The sequence below is a fragment of the Perognathus longimembris genome, chromosome 1 (assembly GCF_023159225.1).
Source record: "Perognathus longimembris pacificus isolate PPM17 chromosome 1, ASM2315922v1, whole genome shotgun sequence".
NCBI lineage: Eukaryota > Metazoa > Chordata > Mammalia > Rodentia > Heteromyidae > Perognathus > Perognathus longimembris.
The window spans coordinates 95,400,896-95,409,638 of record NC_063161.1 but is presented as its reverse complement, the minus strand read 5'-3'; positions in this window follow the sequence as shown (position 1 = coordinate 95,409,638).

Below are 8,743 nucleotides of genomic sequence, written 5' to 3'. Positions count from 1 at the left end.
TTAGTTTTTTTTTTTTCTTTTGAAGGTTCATATGGAGGTTTATTAGTGGGGCCATAGCTCCCATGGGAGAGGGAGCTACATGGCATCTGCACCTTATCCATGTGGCAGCTTCTTTCTGTGGGTAAAGGGGAAGTAGGTAGGTCCTAATAGTGAGTAGGAGTGGCTCATTAGGTATGGGTGGATCTGGGGGCTAATAGGAGGAGCTGAGGACCTGAGGCTGGGGAAATGCTAACATTCCCCCATTTGTTGTTTATTAATAAGTGAGGAGGGGTACCAGGCCGAGAGTATGGGTGGAGTTTGTTTCTTCTGGAGCTACTTCCTGCTATAAAGGGGTGAAGTAGTCAGGGGTCCTGGTTCGTCATTTGGCCTGTTACCATCCAAGAAGTATTTGTTTGACAGTTTGGTTGGTAGAAGTCCTTATCATTTCCGTGAGAATGGTTATCAGGGCCAATGGGTGTCATGGTCTCCTCTGGCTACCTCCTGCAGCTTGGGCACATCCAGGAGTCACTGAGCTGGGGGCTTCAGGATCCAGATCTGCACTGGGCAGAGCAGTGTAAGTGAAGCCTCCAGTTGCCTGTAGTAACAGGATGGCCTTGAACTGCAAGTTCCCAGGTGGTGTCTTGGGCGAGGGATGTTATCCTGTTAAGAGACTTTTGAAAATGTCAGGCAAAAGGCTGACAAGTTCATAGGACCAGTTAACATGAATGACATGGGAGAACACATCCTGGTCACAAGCCAGAAAAGTTCCATTTGGAGCATAAACCCAATTGTGTCACATTACAGGGAAGAAGGAATAACTGGACTGGGGACTGGAAGGGAGTGTTTAGGGATAGTGGACTGGTGGGGAGTAACCAGTCAGAGGCCAGTATTATATAGATATAGATATAGATATAGATATAGATCTATCTATCTATCTATCTATCTATCTATCTATCTATCTATCTATCTATCTATCTATCTATGTATAGATCTATCTATCTATCAAATAGCAAGTAACAAAGGCAAGAATGCAAGTTTCTGTCCAGATGGAAAATGGACAGGTATGGACATTAGGTGGGTAAACAACTATTCCTCTTGATCTCCTGGCTCTGATTAATATTGGAAGGGCAAGTTTAAAATGACTCCATTTAAGATCAGACTTCATCTCCTCTTAGTCCTCTCCATGGTTCCACATTGTCAGGATTGACCTCGTTGCTTGGATACCTTGTCCCACTTGGCATTCATGGGGTTGGAACTCAGGGCCTGGGCATTGTCCCTGAGCACTTCTGCTGGAGGCTAGTGCTCTATCACTTGAACCATAGTTCCACTTCCAGCATTTGGCTGGCTACTATGATATGAGTCTCTTGAGCCAAGATTCCAGTCTGGCTCTTTGCTGATTAGTTGGGAGATGGAGTTTTAGAGGGATTTTCTTCTGCTGGGCTGGCTTTGAGCTGAAATCAAAGGAGTCTTAGCCATAAAAGCCTTTTTTATTTTCAGTTAAAGCAACAGGAGAACAATAGGAGTAGAGCTTACCTGTAACTTGTTGAGAAATGACCAACAAATACCTGCCAGAGTTTTGCTGTAACACTTACACTTTGGCTTTTTTTATTTGCATTTGAAAAACTGAAGCTTGGAGGTATTTGAAGAAATCTGGAGCCTAGGTGCCACCCATTGCTTCAGGCTGCTTGTTTTTTACTTCCAAATTTCTTACCTAGAAATGCATTCTTGATTTCTAAAGCCTTTTACTAACCTCCACTTTAACACCTTCACCTCAGCCTTTATTTGCATCTGAAAAACTGAAGCCCAGGGGGCACACTGCCTCCTGGCTAATGGTTTTAAAAGAGCCATTTTTTTTCTTCAGTCCCAGTTACTGCTTGAAGACCTTTGAACTCAAATGACAATTTTTTCTTAATGCAAGAATTACAATTTCTGCAATGACAAAACTCAGTAGATACGTTAGGAGTTGTCAAACAACAACTGATTAGTACTTTAGAGTTCATTGGGCTACTTAACCACTAGCATTGTGCCAAGAATCCAAACTTGGCACCTTTTGCTAGTTACCAAAATGCATCTCCCCGATTGCTTACTCTGAATACTCTGGCTTTTGTAGGCTGGTGCCCTACTGGTTTAAGCAGGGTGACAAATTTAACTACAAAATAGCATATAAAAAACAACAACAACATGCAATGGCCACCAGGTAGGTGCTCACAAGGTCATCACACTATAGAGAATGGTAGACTGAATGAGATCCATGTGCCATCAAGTCATATCATTTACCCTTACCGGCAGGTGGAAGAGAACACAAATGAAGAATAATCAAGAGGGCAAAGGGTCATGACAATGTAAAAGTCTCAGCTTCAGTGGATCCGAAGTGGCTGTGTCTTCCATCCCGAATCAGCAGGCTTCGTTAGCCATGTGTGATGGCAGCAGGCAGGAGAGATGGGTTGGATCTGGGCAAGGCTGTAGTGGCATCCCTCAGAGTCCCCTGGATAGATTGTCACACCCCCCTGCTGGGTTGCCTGCAAATTTCCACACAGACTAGTTAAAAACATTTGAAATCTCCCAGTATTCCCTGGTTGCTTACACTGAGTACTCTGGCTTTTGCAGGCTGATGCCCTACTGGTTTAAGCAGGGTGACAACTTTAAAAATATTTTAGAAGGCTTGGGCCTTTAGCCATCTTCCTAGTCACAAAATCCACACAAACCAAAAGCCAATCAAGCCTGCTCTTTGCAGCAGCCACGACAGTTTCTGAGACCTGGAGGGGGAAGACACCAATGCTACCTCAATGCAAACCTGTGGCCACCAAACACAACTCTGATGCTTTTAACCTTGGAGTAAGAGCCATAGACATGTGTACTGCACAGTTGAAGTCTCAGTTGCAACTCTGTCATGATAGGCCTGCTATAAACCCAACTCTAATCTTGGGGCAGCAGAGCCAGGACAGGAACACTCTGGGCCTGTCAAAATGTTCACAGGAACACCACCAGTGATTCCTAGATTCCCTGAGCAGTTTTCCATGCAGAGAGAATGAATAAGCTATCACCAGTAGTGAAACCAGGCAGTTTGAGAGCAGACTGTCTGTGGAGGCAGCTTCCTGTAGCCAGGGACTGCCACAGTCCATGCAGCTAGCACACATATCGACCTGCATCCTATAAAGCAAAATATTAATCCTGGGTCAGGAAAATTGAGGTTAGCAGCCACATTTGCACACTTGTTCCAAAATGACTCTGGTCCCTTGATGTTAAAGAGTTTATGAGAGCACAGGAGAGAAAAATGGAGAAGCAAAATCTTAGTCTATACCAAAGAATTGTCAGGATGAGATGTACACTTGACTTTTAGCACAGATGGACATAAAGAATAACACTGGTTTTACATCATTGCACTTATACCATGTGCTACATATTTGAATCTTTTGGAGTTTTTCTTAGACACATTTGCTTGCACACAAACATGATCAGTTTGGGTTTAAAACATGTTTGGTTTTTTTTCCTTTTGGCTTGGAGTCTGGTGATTGGAGTCAGGATTGCCTCCAGGCTGTTCACTGTGACTCCACTCACAAGCTACAAGGATCAGTTTAACACAAGACTTAAAGCAAGTTAAAATAGTAGTCAAAAGCAAGTAATTTTGAAACAATGATGCCAGTTTTTACATGTTTTCCTGACAGACAGACAGACAGACAGTTGTGCACAAGCTTTGGGGTGTGCTTAGAATTTTTTTTTTTTAATTGGCCATGTAAGTTTTCTGGAATTCCAGTGGCAAATGACATTATTTTGCCCATACTTTAGAACCATGTGGTCAGTTAGAAAACAAAAACTTTTCCAGCAAACAAAAATTTTCACAGATTATATGGCTAGGAAATGGAGAAGCCACATTTTGAGAAACCAGTTCAGCTCCAATGGGGAGCCGAAGTGGGATGCTATGACCAGAGAAGGTCCAGGAGATGGGAGGCAGGACACAAACAGAACACAGACACGTGGCATGGCATAATGGCGGCAGAGATGGTCAGAGCCTTAGCAGACTCACAGCAAGATACCTTCACCTTAGAGCATTTGAATTGCAAGGCTGCAGTTACAGAGTTCAGGGTGAGACCAGGGTTACTGGGAGCTTGAGTCTCCACATCTCCAGCCCTGCCTCTAGGAATTCGGCATGCCCATTACCTGGGGGGGTGGGAGGGGGCTCCACCTCCAAGAGTTTTTGGAACCTTGATAGAACCAAGATGGCGCTTTCTAAAATCAATTCTATTGTCCACCATGTGGTTAATGCTAGAGAAATTTAGGATTTAGCCAACAACAACCAGAATCTCCAAGCTTAACAAACATTAATAAAGAACAGAAAACCTTCCTTTGTGTCTTTCAAAGCAAATGTTAAACAAACATTGGTACCTTTGGAAGCTAGCACCAGCCCATCCTATATCACAGGCAGGCAGGCAGAGTTTAGAGAGAGGCAGAGAGAGAGAGAGAGAGAGAGAGAGAGAGAGAGAGAGAGAGAGAGAGAGAGAGAGAGAGAGAGAGAGAGAGAGAGAGAGTGTTCCATCTGCCGGAGCACTCATAGAAGTTATGCAAGTCCTGTAAAGTATCAGAGGCCCCATGTCCCATAAAGGGGCCACACGGAGTTCCAAATTTGGGATCCTGAAGCATTTTAGACTGTCCCCCACTTGATGAGTGACAGTGAAGCTGAACTAGAGATACCCACCAGTGTCCCAGTGGGGCTCTGTTCATTTCACTCCAAATGGAGTTAACTGTGAGGGAATAAACAGCTGTGGAGTCATCACTACAATTGTTGATTCCCTTGACCTAGCCCAGTGACTGGGAGTGGGGAGTGGGGCTTGGAACTTGGCGCCAAGATTTTTTTCTGTCTTTTTTTCTCTGTGTGGCTCTGAAGCCTAGGCCCTGTGACCCTATGGAAAATCGGATCTGAGCCCCCTGTTAAATGATCACTCTCCCTGGTTGGAGGTTCAAATCTGTCGTGGTGGTGGATGGAAGTAGAGCACTCAGTCAGGAGAAGTTACCTCAGTGGTCCTCTGGGTGGGCTTAGGACAGCAGAATAGGTCCCAGAGGCAGCTTGGATCCCCCAGAAATACGGAAGCAAATCCACGGGGAACCTATCCTGGGTTCTGCACCAATGAAAGGATATGTCCCAGCCATCCCAGGGAACCATGTGGAGATAATCACAGACAGAAGAAGGTTCATAAGGAGGGTTATTAGTGGGGCCATAGCTCCCATGGGAGAGGGACCTACATGGCGTCTGTACCTAATCCAGATGGCAGCTTCTCTCTTATTAGTTTTCTTGGTAATGGCCATTCTTACTGGGGTGAAGTGGAGCCTCAGTGTTGTCTAAATTGCATTTCTTTTATGGCCAGTGATGTTGAGCATTTCTTCATGTGCCTCTTGTCCATTTTGAAGATTTGTTTTGGGGTAATTTAATTTTTTGAGTTCTACTTATATTTTAGATATGAGTCCCTTGTCTGTTGTATGGTCAGTGAGGATCTTCTACCAATCTGTGGGCTTTCTATTTATCTTGCAAGCTATGTCCTTGGCTGTGAAGAAGCTCTGCTGTTTAATGCAATCCCATTTGTCCAACCTTTCTTTGATTTGTTGTATTTTGGAGCCTTCATTAAGAAAGTTTTGACCTGTGCCAAGCCCAAGTGTTTCTCTTATTCTTTCTTGCAATGTTTTCAGGGTATCTGCTTTTACCTAGAGGTCTGATCCATTTGGAATTGATTCTGGTGCAGGGTGAAATATAAGGATCTAGCATTAATTTGTTACAGGTGTTTAATCAATTTTGCCAGCACCATGTGTTGAAGAGGCTCTCTTTCTTCCATCCTATTTTTTTAGCTCCTTTATCAAAGATTAAGTGGCCGTAGGTCTGTAGCTTCATTTCTGAGTCTTCAGTTCTACTCCATTGGTCCTCAGGCCTATTTTATGCCAATACCAAGCTGTTTTTTTACTACAGCTTTGCTATAGAGTTTGAAGTTTGGTACTGTAATTCCTTCAGCACTGTTCTTCCTGCTAAGAATTGTTTTTGGTACTCGGGTCTTTTATTGTTCCATATGAATTTTTGGAGTGCTTCTTCTATTTCATCAAAGAATAGTGTTAGGATATTGATAGGTATTGCATTGAATTTGTAGATAGCCTTTGGCAATATTGCCATTTTCACTATTTTAATCCTCTCAATCTAGGAGATGGGAGGTTTTTCATTTCCTTAGTTCTACTTTAACTTCCTTTTTCAGGTTTTTAAAGTTTTCACTTCTTTGGTTAAGATTATTCCTAAGTATTTTTTTGAGGCTATTGTAAAAGGACTTGCTTTCCTGATTTCAGCCTCACTCTTCACATTATTGGCATATAGAAAAGCCATTGATTTTTTTCCCTTGATTTATTATTATTATTATTATTATTAATTTTATTTTTTTTCAAATTTTTATTATCAAACTGATGTACAGAGAGGTTACAGTTTCATACGTTAGGCATTGGATACATTTCTTGTACAGTTTGTTACCTTGTCCCTCATACTGATTTATTATTTTTATTTCTTTATTTTTTTCAAATTTTTATTATCAAACTGATGTACAGAGAGGTTACAGTTTCATACGTTAGGCATTGGATACATTTCTTGTACTGTTTGTTACCTTGAAGCCATTGATTTTTGAGGATTTATTTTTATATCCTGCTACTTTGCCAAAATGTTGGGTTTGTTTTTTGTCAATCATGGGGCTTGAACTCTGGGCCTGGACATTCTCCCTGAGCTCTTAAGCTCAAGGCTAGTGCTCTGGCACTTGAGCCACAGCACCACTTCTGGTTTTCTGGTGGTTAATTTGAGATAAGAGTCTCATGGACTTTCCTGTCAGGGCTAGCTTTGAACCTCAATCCTCATATCCCAGCCTCCTGAGTAGCCAGAATTACAGGTATAAGTCACTGGCACCATGCTGATAGACATGTCTTTTTGTTTGTTTGTTGTTTTTTGTTGTTGTTGTTTGCTCAAGGCTAGCACTCTGCCACTTGAGCCACAGTGCCATTTCTGGCCATTTTCTATATATATGCTGCTGAGGAATTGAACCCAGGGCTTCATGTATAGGAGGCAAGCACTCTTGCCACTAGGCCATATTCCCAGCCCCCTAGACATGTTTTTAACAGCTTTATCATAGAGTATATTTGAACTACTTACCACTTATCCATGAATCTTATAGAACTAGTGGTGCTACCTTGGACTTGACAGTTAATGCTTCTTAGTCTCAATTCTTTTCTGTGTAACATGCAAGGTACTGTGTCTGTCATGGAGTTCCTGAGCTGATTGGGAAACCAAAACTTTATTCTGAAGATCCTGCATAAAAACTCCTCTGAGTTAGGAATGAATTTGACTGTTGTCATAATACTGAAAACATACACAATTCTGGTGTCATGACTTATTGGAAAAGAAATTGGATATAAATTTCTATAATGTTACATTAATTTTAGTCAACCACATTAAGAAGGAGAAAAGCTTCTAAACTGAGAGATTTGCTCTGTAATAATCCTGGTATTGCTATGACTGAGGCTATGCTAAGGAATCACTCTTCCTTGGTGGAGCTATGGTATCTTATGAGAAGTCATGATTAGTGCAAATAATAGTAGGCTCTGATCTGTGATACTTCTTGAGTTCCTTGCTGGTCACTTATGGGCCAAGTAATAGATTTCTGTAAACCACATCTTAACAGTTTAGGGGAGGCAATGCCTTCTAAATACAACTTGCTCTTCTCCTTTTGCTATGTTAATATCCACATTGACAAAATGAATGTATTTTTATATTTTCCTCTGTATCAAGAATGCTCCTGGACTTCCTCTGTGTGTGTGTGTGTGTGTGTGTGTGTGTGTGTGTGTGTGTGTGTGTGTGTGACTTCAATTGCAAACAACAAAAGCAATCACCTAGGGAGATAATAAAAATATTGCTATTTGAACATCTTCATAGACTAGCTACCATCCTAAGCATTGCATGTATTCCATCCAATTCTAATAATGAAACCGCTGGTATTTGTACTCTCATTTTAAAGAAGTGAGATTGAAGACTAAGCTATAAGACAAGGTTGTATTAGGCTGCAAATCCAGCTTTCTCTGATGCTGACTCCTAGGCTTTTAATTACTTTGCTTTTCTATCCTCATTTTAGGCACCTGCTGTGTCCTGGTGGTAGAAGAATGAGAGAATTGTAGTTTGACTTCATCAACTTCTATTTAGCATTTGGGTGAGCATTATCAAAGCTGTTATTGAGAGGGCACACAAGAGTGAAATGAATGATTGCTCTAATTATTTCATAGAAATAATAAATTTTACATTGGAGGGGAAACACCATCATGTTCAGTGAGATTGGCCAATAAAAATAATAACAATAAAGACAAAATAATAAAAATAAAAATTCTGGCAGAATGCATAGTATTTCTTGGCTTCATCAAGTAATCATTTTTTCATAAAATCTTTGAGAGAAGATTGCAGAAATATTCTATAAAAGGAAAATAATTTGGGGAAGTCTGAGTTCATTGAATTGCCATATTAAGATGTGTTGGCTCGGGGCTGGGGATATGGCCTAGTGGCAAGAGTGCTTGCCTCATATACATGAGGCCCTAGGTTCAATTCCCCAGCACCACATATACAGAAAATGGCCAGAAGTGGCGCTGTGGCTCAAGTGGCAGAGTGCTAGCCTTGAGCAAGAAGAAGCCAGGGACAGTGCTCAGGCCCTGAGTCCAAGCCCCAGGACTGGCCAAAAAAAAAAAAAAAGAAAAAGATGTGTTGTCTAAC